At 29.9% G+C, this 14825-nt stretch overlaps 1 long non-coding RNA gene across 1 annotated transcript; it reads right to left on the bottom strand.

Moving 5' to 3' along the window:
• Positions 1–7311: 7311 nt before the first annotated feature.
• Positions 7312–8495, bottom strand: LOC107916921 (uncharacterized). Its single transcript, XR_001689638.2, has 2 exons — positions 7884–8495; positions 7312–7583 (listed from the first exon to the last, which is right to left on the bottom strand). It is a non-coding gene; the product is annotated as an uncharacterized lncRNA (long non-coding RNA).
• Between the last annotated feature and the right edge of the window lie 6330 nt (positions 8496–14825).

Raw genomic sequence — 14825 nt, 5'->3', positions numbered from 1 at the left:
AATATTGGTTGCCGCCTACAATTTTTTCAATGTCAAAGGAAGAGAAAGAAATGTTCTGCACGGTGTTGAAGGATATAAAGGTTCTGGATGCGTATGCATCAAATATATCTCGATGTGTAAGTCTTAAAGATCGAAGACTATATTCATTAAAATCACATGACTATCACATCTTGATGCAAGATCTACTTCCAGTTGCTTTACGGTGCTGTATGTCAAAGAAGGTAACGTCCTGTATAATTGAACTGTCCAATATAATGAAAGCAATTTGTGGCAAAGTTCTGAATGTTGAAGAACTTGAAAAAGTACAAGATCGAGCCACTTTGACATTATGCAATTTGGAGAAGATCTTTCCACCTTCTTTCTTCACAATTATGGTGCACCTTGTCATTCATCTCCCTCGTGAAGCAATAATTGGTGGGCCGGTTTTCTATCGTTGGATGTATCCAATTGAAAGGTGCTAATTTATTTCAAAGGCATTCCACCGTTATACCTATAGTTACCAGTTTTGATAATGTTGTATATAGTGTTTAGGTTCCTAAGCAAATTGAAGTCTTATTGCCGTAACAAACGTTATCCGGAAGGATCGATTGCTGAAGGCTACTTGGCAGAGGAGTGTATGACATTCTTTTCTAGATATTTAGAAGATTTTGAAACAAGATTGAATAGACCAAGTAGAAATGCCGGACTCAATGATCCTAGCTTGGCCGAAACTTATTTATTTCAAAGTTATGGAGAACCAATCGGGAAAGTTGAAATTGCAGAATTAGATGACCGATCTTGGATACAAGCACATAGATATGTTCTTTTCCACCAAGATGCACTTGAACAATTACGTAAGTAAGTTCTAGAATATGATAAATATTCATCTTTTTTTGATTTGTTTATTTTTTAACGAATTAAACATGTTTTTAACATAGTGAGTACAAACAAGTCTTAAGATCTCGTTCACGCTCACGAAGATTACAACATCACGAGATTAATAGGTTATTCGCAGAATCTTTTCATGAATGGTTAAGCCAAACGGTATGTAACTCAACATTTTATTGACAAATAATAATGTTTTCTCATAACATTTACAATTACTCAATTTACTTTTGATTCAATAGGTTTGGAGTGGGGATATCGTTAATGACGAAGTTAAATGGCTTTCCCAAGGTCCGAATCGAGTAGTAAAAAGATATAGTAGCTTCATCATGAATGGATTCAGATTTAATACCAAATATCGCGAGAAATTGAGGAGAACTCAAAATTGTGGAGTAGTTGTTAATTCTTTAATTACAAGTTACGCTAGTGCTAGGGACAGTAATCCTGTCGAGGGAAATGTGGAGTATTACGGACTTCTAACAGACATTATTGAGTTGGATTACTATGGAAAATGGAAAGTTGTCTTATTTCGATGTGATTGGGCTGATGCTAATACTGCTCGCGGAATTAAAAATGATCAATTTGGTTTTACAATGGTGAATTTCTCTCGATTAATTCACACTGGAGAACATTTGATAGACGAGCCGTATGTATTTTCTTCTCAAGTTAAACAAGTTTTTTACTCGAAAGATCCAATTGATGAGGGTTGGTATGTTGTACTCCGAAACACCCCTAGAGACTTATTTGACATGGGGAATGGAAGTAGAGATGACATCGTTGAAAGATCAGAAACTTTGCCTTTTCCAGAACAAAACTTAAATGAAAATATCCCTAGTACTAGTACACAATTTCAATGGGTTCGTCAGGATGTGGACGAAGATATTTACGATTTATGATGTAGTAAGATTTTATGAGTTTTTATTTATATGTAATGTTATAATTTTAACATTGGTCATGTTATATAATTTAACTATTTTATATTTACTATTGTTGTTATTTCTTACTAAAATTTTAACTATTTTATGTGTTACAGGAAAAATGCCTAGAAGAAGATTAAGAGATCTTAGTATTGTACAGAATACTACAAATTCGGAAAAAGTAAGTACTGAACAGCAGACAGTTGTTGGATCTTCAAGCGTGCCGGAGACACTTGACGAGTCTATGGAATTTCAAAGTAATGTTAAGTTTATTTTACAAATTGTATTAAATTTTATTACTGATTTATTTTTAAATTTCAATATAGTAATAATATATTATTTTTCAGCTGAAAATGGTCGAACGCGCAGAGGTCGAGGACGTACGCTCCTTACAGATTTATATAACTTAAATTCTGTCGAGCGTGTCAAAGTAACTAGAAACAGCCATGGTCAGCCTGTTGGACAAGAAGCTTGACTTTTAGCAGGCTATTTGGGCATTATAGCACGAAATGCCAATATGTTGCCCATCAACTACGAATCATGGCATAACATGCCTAATAGCAATAAAAATCAAGCTCGCTCTAATATTAAGGTAACAAAACGTTAATGTAATTTATAATACTTTGGTTTAAGTTTCATTTATATTTACTTCCTAAACTGTGTTTTTTAGGAGAGGTTTGCTTTAGAGGTCTCTGATGCCTATATCAAGAAGGCATTGGGTAAAAAATGGAGAGACCATAAAAGCATTTTGAAAAAAGAATATTTTAAAAAACCCATAAGCCTCGAAGAAAAATTGCAAAATGTCCCACCGGGAATGTTGAGGTACCAATGGGAAGATGCGGTTCGATTTTGGAATTCGAAGAAAGGAGAGGTATTATGTACTTGCAAACTTTTATAAATTTTTTGGTTTATAGTATTTATTATATACGTAATAATAATTTCATTATGTAGGACCGTGAGTGAGTTGGAACAAGCAGCAGGCAAAAACAAAAATTTACGCACACGGCAGGATCGAGAAGTTTTGCTTGTGTAGCTCAGGCCGCGGTACTATGGATTTATTAATTCTATCAAGTATTAATGACTTTTTACTATTAAATAATATTTACTACTATATTGTAGGAAGCCTCGTCTGGTCAAAAAGTTGGACGCCTTCAGCTTTTTGACATTACGTACAGGAAAAAAGATGAAACTCCGATGACATCTGAGGCTGTAGAAATTATGGTATATTTACTTAATAAAATTTGATTCATTATAAATATTTATAATATTTAATTATAATGTTTTAATTTGTCGTTTTTATTAGTTTAATTTAAATAATGTTATGTTGTATTCCTTTTTATTATATATTTCGTTTCTAACTCTTTAACTGATTTATTAGGAGAAACTAAAAGATAAGAAGGCAGAGTATGAAGCGACTGCTTCGACTGATAGTTCTCTTAATTTTGAGGATATTGATAACAGAATTATTAATGAAGTTTTGGGTCCTGAAAGGTATGGTCGGGTTAGATTTCAAGGATCTAGTGTTAACCCTACCCAATATTTTGGATCCGCCTCGCACCAATACATGCCTTCCGGGAGTCAAAGTCAAGCTGAAGTTCAGAGGCTAAAAGATCAGATAGTTCAGATACAAGCTAGCACAGATGAGCAAATTTCTCAACTTAGAGCGGAGGCAGCAGCGCGGGAGGCGGAGGCAGCAGCGAGGGAGGCAGAGCAGAACAGAAAATACAATGAACTCCAGCTACAGCTTCAGTCTATGATGACTATGTTCCAGCAATTTCAAAATCCCCCATCTTAGACATTTGTTTTCTTGTAACTTTTAACATTATTGTAAGAATATTTTGAATATTCATTTACAATTTATATAATATATTTTTCGTATAATTTTGTATTATTTAAATTTACAGGTTTTGGTTGGATTTCATGGTATATTTGCTGTTTTTGGTTGAATTTCTTGCAGGAGGGTTGGATATAGGTGCAAAAATACATACTGCAAAACTGGGCAAATTAGCGGCGTTTTTTTAAAAAAGTGCCGCTAAAAGTACTGCAAATTAGCAGCGCTTTTTTCAAAAAAACGCCGCTAATTTTACCGGCGTTACATATAGCACGTTTTTTGCGGCGCTTAAAGACGCCGCTAAAGGCAAAAAAAAACGCCGCTAAAAGTCTATTTTCCTGTAGTGTCATAGGAAAATTTCATTGATATGGGATAAAAGGGGCCTACTAATATCTTTTATTCAAGTGAAAATTTGAATTCTTTGTAATGATGGTGAAACTTCAGTATCTTTTCTTGCCGATCCTAATAATCTTGCAGGTAAGACCAAAAGAAGTGGCCATTTCATACGGGTCAATTTGAATGAAACAGAAGCATCAATTCATTTGGGAGAAACATCACAGTAGGAAAAGAACAAAAATTGGAAATGTTGTTCTTTTTCTGCCCATTTAGGAGGTAGCAGTTAAAGAGTCTGAGAAGTTGCAAGTTCCATATTTTTTTCTGAAACCTCAAAGCATATTTTCAGCATGCTTATGATTGAAAAAAAAATAAGAATACCATATGTGTACTTGTATAAGTATGGTGTTGTTATTCCTTTTTTTCAGCAGCCAATAAAAACAAAAAATTTACATATCAAGTCTCTAAAAATTTTAGACCATCACATTTCAGTCTAGTGCAGCCAATTTGGCAGGCAACATCGTCAGAATACATCAACAAATGCCTATTTTTGTAATTAATTGATTTTCTATACCTTTTTCGTAATTAATTATTTTTTTATATTAACGGGATAAAAACCCTTCTATTTTCTAAATTTATTAAAATATAAAAACCTTTATAGTTGAGTATGCCAAGGCAAAAAAAAACTCGGTTGACTTGAATGGTTTTTTTTTATATATTAAACTTTCACAATATTAATTAATTAATTAATTTTTTTAGTACGTAGTAGTAGCCCTTCAATTAGGCCTCATATATATATATATATATATATTTCAATTATGCATATTTATTTATTTGATTTTTATGATAAGTTACCTGAATAAGCTATCTCATTCTCAATTATTAAGTGGGCGGTTTATTAGATAATCAAAAATTAACTTATCACATCTTATATATATAATATAGTAAGAGAGGTTGTGATCCACATAATTAAAAATTCAACTACAACAAATTTGTGGAATTAAAAATGAAAACTAAACTCAATTATTCATACACTCATGCTCATATCACATGACATGCTCAGTTATATATAATTATTCATATTTTCAATCATATTGGAATAGTATAAAATTTTAATCACAATGTTCCATTTTAGTCAGATTCATGACAATATGTGTGTGTGTTGAAGTTATATATCAATAAAAAATAATGGAAGGAGATGATAGTTTATGATCAATAATATTCGGACATAATAAATTAAAGTGAATTTGATTGAGACTGGGGGAATTGAAATGTCAAATTTGGGACTGAAAAATGAAAAGAAAAAATGAAGGTGAATAAAATGCTTAAAGAGGACAAATTATATTCGTATCTTCTACTTTCTTTTTTGTTATCTTTAAATAAGTATATATTCTTTTTTTGAAGGAATATATATATATATATATTCATTTAAAACACTGTTTTTATGGTTGAGAAAAAAAATGGAGAAAATCAAAAATTCATTTTGAATTATATTATTAATTTTTGAAACAAAAGTTGGTGATATCTTCCTAATATCACGGTTATGTTACAATCAATTATACGGAAATGTCAAAATTTATTCAACTTTATAACCACTCTTAAGAGTAAAAGGTTTTGTTTTTTGTTCCCAAGTTCTCTTTTTTCTTCCCAATATCACGGTTACAATCATTTATACAGAAATGTTGGAGCTATCTTGTACGTGATTAATGATTCAACGTGTGGTGAAAGAGTGATTTTGAGAATTTTATAGAATAGGGGTTAAAATTTTCTTTTGTTTTTAAAAGTGTTTTCACCAACAGTTGCTAAAAGCATTAAGTTAAAAAAATATGCTTTTATTATTGGGTTCAAAATCACTTCTAACCTCAAAAGTTGTTTGTTTAGTCTAAAAGCGCTTTTGAGATTAAAACCGCTTTTTGAGAAACAATGTTGTTGAAACCATTTTTTTGATAAAAAACAGGGATCAACTTTTTGAAAACAGAACGTGGAGTCGCCACTAATCTTTTGTTTAGGTGAGATTGGCACACCTGATAAAATATTTTATTTCATTTAAATCAATTTTGACCTACATAAATTTGAGAAAACGGGTTCGGGAGCCGGTTATGTAGGAGGAAGGATTAGCACCCTCACTACGCCCAAAATTAGTACCAGATTGATTAAGTACTGTCCTTATGTCTGAGATTTGAAACTATTTTTGAAATATGGTTTCTTCGAAAACATTTGTATAGCTCAAGTTGATCGTCAAAATATATCCAACACGATAATTCAAAAATTTATACGTTGAAAATTACAACAGGATGCCCAATCATTTATTCCAACGAAAAATCAAAACCCAGCACGGTAGGGCACGATTTCTCGAATTCCCAAACATTGAACATTGCCTTGTTTTAGAATTTAAAGAATACGAATGAAATTCTAAAAGAATATTTGATGATTTTGGATAAACGAGAAATCGAAACCCAGCACGATAAGGCACGGTTCCCCAAATTTCCAAGCATTAAACATTGCCTTGTTTTAGAATTTTTAAAGAAAGCGAGTGAAATTCTAAAGGAAGGTTCGATTATTTTGAACAAACGGGAAATCGAAACCCAGCACGGTAGGGCACGATTCTCAAATTTTCAAACACCAAACATTACCTTCATTTTAAGGAATTTTTTAAGCGAGTAATTATAAAACCAGCTTGAAATGCATTAATTTGGTTTGAAATAAATAAGGAATAATTAGTTTTAAAGAGTTGGAAAACATAAAATGATATTTGTAAACCCAAAAGGAAAAATAAAAACATGGGATAACATGCATGTGTGAAATATGACAGATGAATGAAGATAACATAGTTCATTTAATCAACTAACAAGATAAACAATTAAATTAAACCAATCTAAAAACATTATCAATTTCCTAAACATAAATGAATAATAATTAATATGATAGTAATGCATAATGAAAACAATGCACAACGATAATATACATGGCCTAATACAACACAATTAAATGCCAAATATATAAAACAAAATGAAAACAAAAAAATGTATGAGACAAATTTAAAAGGATGAACACATAATATATTATAAATGAATTGTTGAATTTGAAACTATTTGTAAAAGCAAACAAAAGATATATATGCATTAATGAAAACTTTTAAATGAAATAATATATGCATGAAAAAATGTTTATTAAAATACACTTAATAACGAAAAATGGATACATTTAATATCAAATAATATGTAGAATGTGAAAGTATAGCAAGGATACATAATAAGATATAACTTTAAGAAAAATACATAATAGGTTCACAAAACATATATATATATATAAATGGATTTGGGAATTATTAGTTGTAAAAAATTTGCATGAAATTAATAATGTATATGAGACTAAATTCATTTTTCCACAAGTCATATATGTAACAGATTTAAAAAACATAATAATATATTGTAATGGGCCAAATCTGCCCGGGCCCAATAATCAAAAATCAAACCTAGATACCCATTTACAATGGAGCCTAATGACCCAAAAACCTAAACCTAAGTTTAGCCAAACAGCCAAACCCTAGCAGCAAGGAGCGCCGCAACCCTGACTTCCAGCGCCGTACAAGCCTCCAGCGCCTCCGTACGCCGTACACCTCCACGCGCCACGCACACCTGCAAACAGACAAGAAAACAACAGCAAATGGGAACAAAAAAACAATGGAATAGCAAAAAAGGAGGGCTTGTATTTTTATTTTTATTTTTTGATTGTTCGGCTATAAAGCCAACAAAACCTTTTCATTGTAAAAAAAAACGGAGGCGATATACCCACAAAAAAATACATATTGAATACAACAAAAAAATTGAAAAAATTAAGAGGTGATTCTCGATCCCTTTTTTATGTATGTTTCTCTCTTTTGATTTTGCATAAGGCTTGAATATAAAAAAAATAAATAAAAGAAGAGAAGTGTTTACCGTCGTAAATAAGCCATCGGAATTCTTGTCCCCTTTGCCGAAATTGAAGTTTGGGATGAGAGTTCTAAGGGCTGAAATTGATGGGTCTTGAGTTAAGACTCTAGTTGAAGTACGCGCATGTTAATCTCCATCGAATCGCAGTGGTGAAGGGTTATTTGCTCAGGTTTTGGGGTCAGTTGAACGGTGGTAATGGCTTTTGTGGTTCTTTTTTTTTTCTTCTGATATTCTTTGGAAAGGGAAAGAGAGGGTGGCTGCATTTGAAAAAGAAAGGAAAAAGGTTTTAAAACCTTTGCTTGAAACGACGCCGTCCAAAAGAGGGGGGATCCGTGTGTTGACCCGTTGGATAGGTTGGATCCGCGCCTCTTTGTTTTAAAAGGGTTAATTTCGCGTTGGATCCTTCTTCTTTGTGCGGTCGTTCAATCACATACCATTTGTTTTATTTACTCTTTTAATTTGGCCCTGTAATTTACATTCGTTTGCAAATGGATCCGCGTTTGAGCACTGCTTTTTGGGAGCTGGATTATTTCCAGTTTGAGTCTCTACGCATTTGCACGCGCCGCATATTGGTCCTTTTTATTGTTATTGTTTTATAAATTATCCCTAATACTTTAAATTCATTTTAATTTAGTTTTCTATCAACACCATGCATTGTTTTCTTGATAATTCGTTTTTATTTGTTGAAATAATAGTAATACTTAGTTTTAGAAAAAAATTGTTACTTTAAAATCTTCATATTATATTTTGTTAACATTATGTATAGTATTTTATTTAAACATTTTTATATACTTGTACATATATAGTATTTTAGTCGAGTTTTTTTTTTTGTGCAATTTGCCATTTTAAAATTCATTTAATATTCTTATAAATGTTAATCTATTTTAATTTGTTTTCATTTGTGTAGTTATTTTGAAATTCTGTTATTATACTATTTACGCATTTTGTATAACATCACATTTAAATATTTTTGTGTATATTTGTACATATATTATTTTAATAGAGTTTTTTTTATTTAAAATATTTTTTGTTTTAAGATTTATCTAATGTTTTTTTATATATATATATGTAGAATTATTCAAAAACTTCATTTGTGTACTTATAAAATTATTGCTTTATTATATTGAGTTATTTTATTTGACTTCTTGACTTGTATTGCTTGCTTTTTAAAGTTCATAACATTTTTATATATGTACATAGGCATTGAGTTCTCTCAAAAACTTTATCTTGTTTATAAAATCATCATTTTAAAACTCTTTTTTATATTAAACCATTTTAACACTTTTATAAAGTTTTGTTTAAACATTTATATATATTGATACATAAATTATTTTAATAGGGTTTTATTTAAAATATTTCTTGATTCATGATTCACTAAACATTTTTATATATATGACACTATTTTGGGAACTTCATTTTTTGCTTATAAAATCATTATTTTTAAGCGTTTCTCTATATTATATTATCTTAGTACCTTATTTAGTATTTCTTTTAAGTGTCTTTTAAGTACAATGGTACATATATAATTTATAAGCTAACTTAATTTTGTATGCATCATTCATTTCATACCTTTTTACAAATAATTATTCCTAAATATATATATATGTGTGTGTGTGTTTGGTACGTATATCTTATCGTGTATTCCAACATTTTTCATATTTTTAAGTTTTCATGTACCTTGTCAATGTTTAAATGAATTTGTGTTTAAAATATTTTACGTACGTTTTAATTTAAACTTTATTTTTATAATATCTGTTTCAATAATTATATATCCTTAGTTTTTATGAAAATTTGTCAATCTATATATTACGTGTTCATTTATTTGTCACCATTTTAAAATCATTTCATACCACATTGGCTTCCAATTGCTATGTTGTTCTTTTTTACATCTTGCATTGATTATTTTATATCATGCTATGTATGTCATTTTGGCACATTTTTATGTATTGTTTTGTGGTGTTGTATTGTTGTATTATTATTTTCTTTATTGTATTGTATATCAATTATTTCCCATGCATGATTGTAGTCAGGCTATATTTCTTAAGTTAGTTATATTTAATTACTTACTTTGTTAGTTAATTAAATAGGTTATATTATCTTCATTCACCAAGTATAGTACTTTATGTGTGTATATTGTCCCATGATCATTGTTTTTTTTACAAAATATTGTCTTATAAGGTCCAACTTTTTAAAACTAATTATTCCATTCCTATTTCAAGTCAAATCAATGCGTTTTAAACTATTTCTATAATTATTCATTTAAAAATTCTTTAAAACGAAGGCAATACTCGATGTTTGGCAATTCGAGAATCGTGCCCTATTGTGCTGGGTTGCGATTTCTCATTTGTTCAAAACAATCAAATATCTCTTTAAAATTTCACTCATGTCTTTAAAAACTCTTTAAAACGAAGGAAATGTTCGACGTTTGGAAATTCGGAGAATAGTGCCCTATCGTGCTGAGTTTCGATTTCCCGTTTGTTCAAAATAATCAAATATTCCTTTGGAATTCCACTAGTGTTTTCTAAGGCGAGGCAATGCTCAATGTCTGGAAATTCGAGGAATCGTGCCCTACTGTGTTGGGTTTCAGTTTTTCGTTGGACTAAATAATTGGGCATCCTTTTGTAATTTTCAACTTATAAACCTTTGGAAGTCAAAATTTATCGTGTTTTCCAGGGTATAAAGGATCGTGTCCTATCGTGCTGGATGTGATGCTGTATTCCTCTGAAACAAGAGAATTTTGACGACCAACTCGAGCTATTCAAATGTTTGTAAAAGGGATCACATTTCGAAAACATTTTTAAAACTTAGGCATAAGGATAGCATTCAATCAATTTGGTGCCAATTCTAGGCGTAATGAGGGTGCTAATCCTTCCTCATGCGTAACCGACTCCCGAACCCGTTTTCTCAAAAATCCGTAGACTAAAATCGTTGTTTTAGTAAACCAAAATGTCTTATTAAAATGACCAAAATTCTTGGTGATCCAATCACACCTAAACAAAAAAGATTGGTGGCGACTCCACATTTCCGTTTTCAAAGTCGATCCCCGTTTTTTCTAAAATCTTAAAAGATGGTTTCGACATATATATAATAAGAAAACTATATAAGATTAATAATATCAATACATACTATGTAAATAAATTTAAAAGGAATTACGTATGCAAAATAAGATAAGATTAATAATATACATAGAATATAAAAAGAGAGTAAAAAATATAATAAGATATGAGATTAGGAAACACTTATATATATAATGGATTTAAAGTCATATATATACATAAGTAAATTTAGAAAGAAATGTATACGAGAATAACATGGGATTAAATATGTATATAAGATTAAACTAATTTTACTATAAATTATACATGTACGAACATAGAAACTTTTGAATGAAATGTTACATAAAATGTTAATATAATATGGGAAAGAACTTAAAAATGACGATTTTATAAAAAAAAAAAGATGAAATAAAGTTATCAAAATAGGTCAACACATGTATAAAAATATTAAGAACGTTAAAAATAATAAGTATTTTAAATGGAAAGTTCAATTAAAATAACATATATGTATAAATATATACACAAAAATGTTTGAATGAGATACTATATAATATATTAAAATAATACAATATAAACAATTTCAAAACAATAATTTTATAAGCACAAAAATGAATTTTAAAACAACAATTTAGCCATTAAAATAGTATATGTATAGGTATACACAAAAATATATGGATGAGACATTATACAAAAGTGTAAATAATATAATAAAAGGAACTTCGCAATAATTATACAAATAAAACAAAGCAAAAATTATCAAAAATAAATTAACACATATAAGAATATTAAAAGGATTTTAAAATGGTAAATTATATCAAATAGAAAACTAAATTAAAATTGAATTAAAATAAAAAAGATAATTTGTAAATAAAATAAACTACTGAAATTTAAAAGAAGGACCAACGCGCAACATGTGCTAATGCATAGGGATCAAATCTGGAAATATTCCAAATCCCTAAAATGGCGCTTTGAGGCGCGGACCAAAATGCACACATGCTCAAATTACAGGGCTAAATTCTAAGATAAAATAAAACAAGCAATGCGCGATTGAACGCCCGCGTAAAAGAGGAGGACTTAGTGCGCAATTATCCCCTCTCCGCAGAAACACGCGGATCCCAGGGGCGAGGAACTGGATCGGGTCGGGTCATTGGATCCCAAACGACGTCGTTTTCTAAAACATGGGAATTGGCTTATGCGGTGAAACACTTTCTACCCGTATTCGTTGCCGGAATAGGGTACGAGGCATTACCAGAGTTTACTGAGCATTTTCAGATAATTCTGAATAATTTATTATTCATATTCTGAAAATAATCATAATATCTCTCTACTGGGCCCTTAAAGCCCAAAACATACATTTAAACATTCAATTCACATTCATGTCACATAAATGTATAATTTAAACATTCAATAACTCAATTCAAGTTGCACGAACTTACTTCATTGCTTATTCGTATTTATAGTTTTACTAATCCGAAAACTTTTTCTTTTTTACGTTCAAGTCTCATATTTGAGCCACCCAGATCTTTATAAATAAATTTGATCATCATTTTTATTTATTTCATATTTTAATACATTCAATTAATCTCTAGGCAAAATTACCATTTTACCCCTAAACTTTTGATTAATGACGATTTCATCCTTAGACAAAGAAAAATAAAGTTCTTGTAATTAAATCCTTTTTTCGAACCTAATTATTCTTATATATATTGATAAAACCCCATAAATTCTATAAAATAACAAAATTTTCCACAATTTCAACACTTTTTAATTTAATCCCTAAAACATGTTTTCACCCGATCTTGATCTAAATTAATAGTTTCATTCAATTTTATAATTTAAATAATAAAACAATTCATTTCCTTCATTCTGGTCATTTTTGACATTTTTACAAAATTGCCCCTATAATTTTTATTTTATCCAATTTAGTCCCTGAGTCTAAAACATACAAATTATCCATTTTAAATGTAAACCTATTAAGGGTGACAACAAACAATAGTATGTATGTTACCCGGATGAAATATGAAATACTTCTCTAAATTTTTCATCCCATTTGCTCCTGTTCGTTTGTTTACAACTCCTAAGTCTTTGAATCTCAAACTTACTTCATACTTCATCCGGAATTATTACCTTGTTGCTCTAACTTTAACAAGAGCTTCATATTTCATCCGGAATAATTCCTTTGTTGCTCTAGCTTTAACAAGAGCTTCATATTTTATCCGGATAACTTAGTTATGTTTTTCTCCCTGTGTGAAAAACCCAACAAAACCCTTGCTAGCTGAAAATTCATATATTTATTTTCCTCTTCCTCCTTTCAATTCCACATCCTAAATGTATATAGCATTCTTATAAGTAACATTATCTATGATCTCACTATTTACTTATAAATTTTTTTAAAGTTGTCCATTCGTGTCATAGTCACTAAATTATTTTTAATTTGAGCTACAGAGATCCAAATTAAGATCCGTAAATTTTCTATGAAACTTGACTCACATACCTTTCCACCATAAAATTTTCAGAATTTTTGGTTTAGCCAATTAGTACAGTTTATTCATTAAAGTTTCCCCTGTTTCACTATCTGACAGTTCTGACCTCTCTTCACTTAAAATTAATTATCTCACAGTACAAAACTCGGATAATGTTCTTATTGGTTTATCTTGAAAATAGACTCATTAAGGATTCTAAAAATATAACTTTGAGCCTCTAATTATTTTTCTCCAAATTTTTGTGATTTTCCAAAGTCAGAATAGGGGAACCCGAATTCATTTTGACCTTGTCCCACAACATTTATTATATCTCATAACTTACAATTCAATTGCTTACACCGTTTCTTCTACAAGAAACTAAACTCAATAAGCTTTAATTCAATATTTTTTTCATCCTATGATTCAATTTCACAATTTATGGTGATTTTTCAAAGTTAACCTACTGCTGCTGTCCAAAACTGTTTTAGTTCAAGATGTTTATTACCATTTTTCCTCTAAATTTCACTGGTCATACAATTCAGTCCTTGTTCAATTAGCCCATCACTTAAGCTAATTTTTCTCAATTAACATTTTATTCCATCATTCTAAACTATTACAAAACCTTTAAAAATCATAATTTCAACACTAAACCTTAATTCACAACTTTTTCATAATTAGGTTCTAAAATCAATTTCTATTGAAATTACTTGATAAAATCATCAAACAACAAAGTAAAAGCTTCAAATCTATTTTAGTTCATCATAAACAGCCAACACTTATCAATGGTAGCTTTCAATTTTGTCCATAAAATAAAAAACTAATGAATTAAACACTTGGACCTAATTGTAAAAGTCACAAAAACATAAAAATCTCAAAGAAAAGGGCAAGAATTGAACTGTCAAACTATGAAAAACAGAAACTTTCAGACCTCCCATGGCGTTTTTGCTGAAGAAGAATGGTGATATCTCTAGATTTTTCAATTTTATCTTGTTTTATATGCTTAATTTACAAAATTTCCAATTTTGCCCCTTGTTCACACTTGATTTTTATTTTTCCTACACACACATGGGGTCCAGCCCAGTAATGGGTGTTTAATTGCCTATTTAGTTCTCCTTTAATTATTACTAGAGCTATTTAATCACATTTCATAATTTTGCACTTAATTCAATTTAGTCCTTTTTACCCAATTGCCTACCAAAACCTTAAAATTTCTTGACGAAACTATAATATTGACTTATTAACACTCCATAAATATTTCTAAAAATATTTATGGCTCGGTTTACGGATTTTAGGTCTCATACCTCGTTTTCAACCCAATTTACCTGATTAATTCTTTTAAAATCGTAAAATTCACTAATTCAAAAATTCTTTTAAATTGGCGCTTGACCCATAATTATTATTTATTAAAATTTCTAAACTTACTCATTGGA

Source organism: Gossypium hirsutum, chromosome A01 (assembly GCF_007990345.1).
Source record: "Gossypium hirsutum isolate 1008001.06 chromosome A01, Gossypium_hirsutum_v2.1, whole genome shotgun sequence".
NCBI classification, from domain to species: Eukaryota; Viridiplantae; Streptophyta; class Magnoliopsida; order Malvales; family Malvaceae; genus Gossypium; species Gossypium hirsutum.
This window is presented reverse-complemented; position numbering and strand designations above follow the sequence as displayed.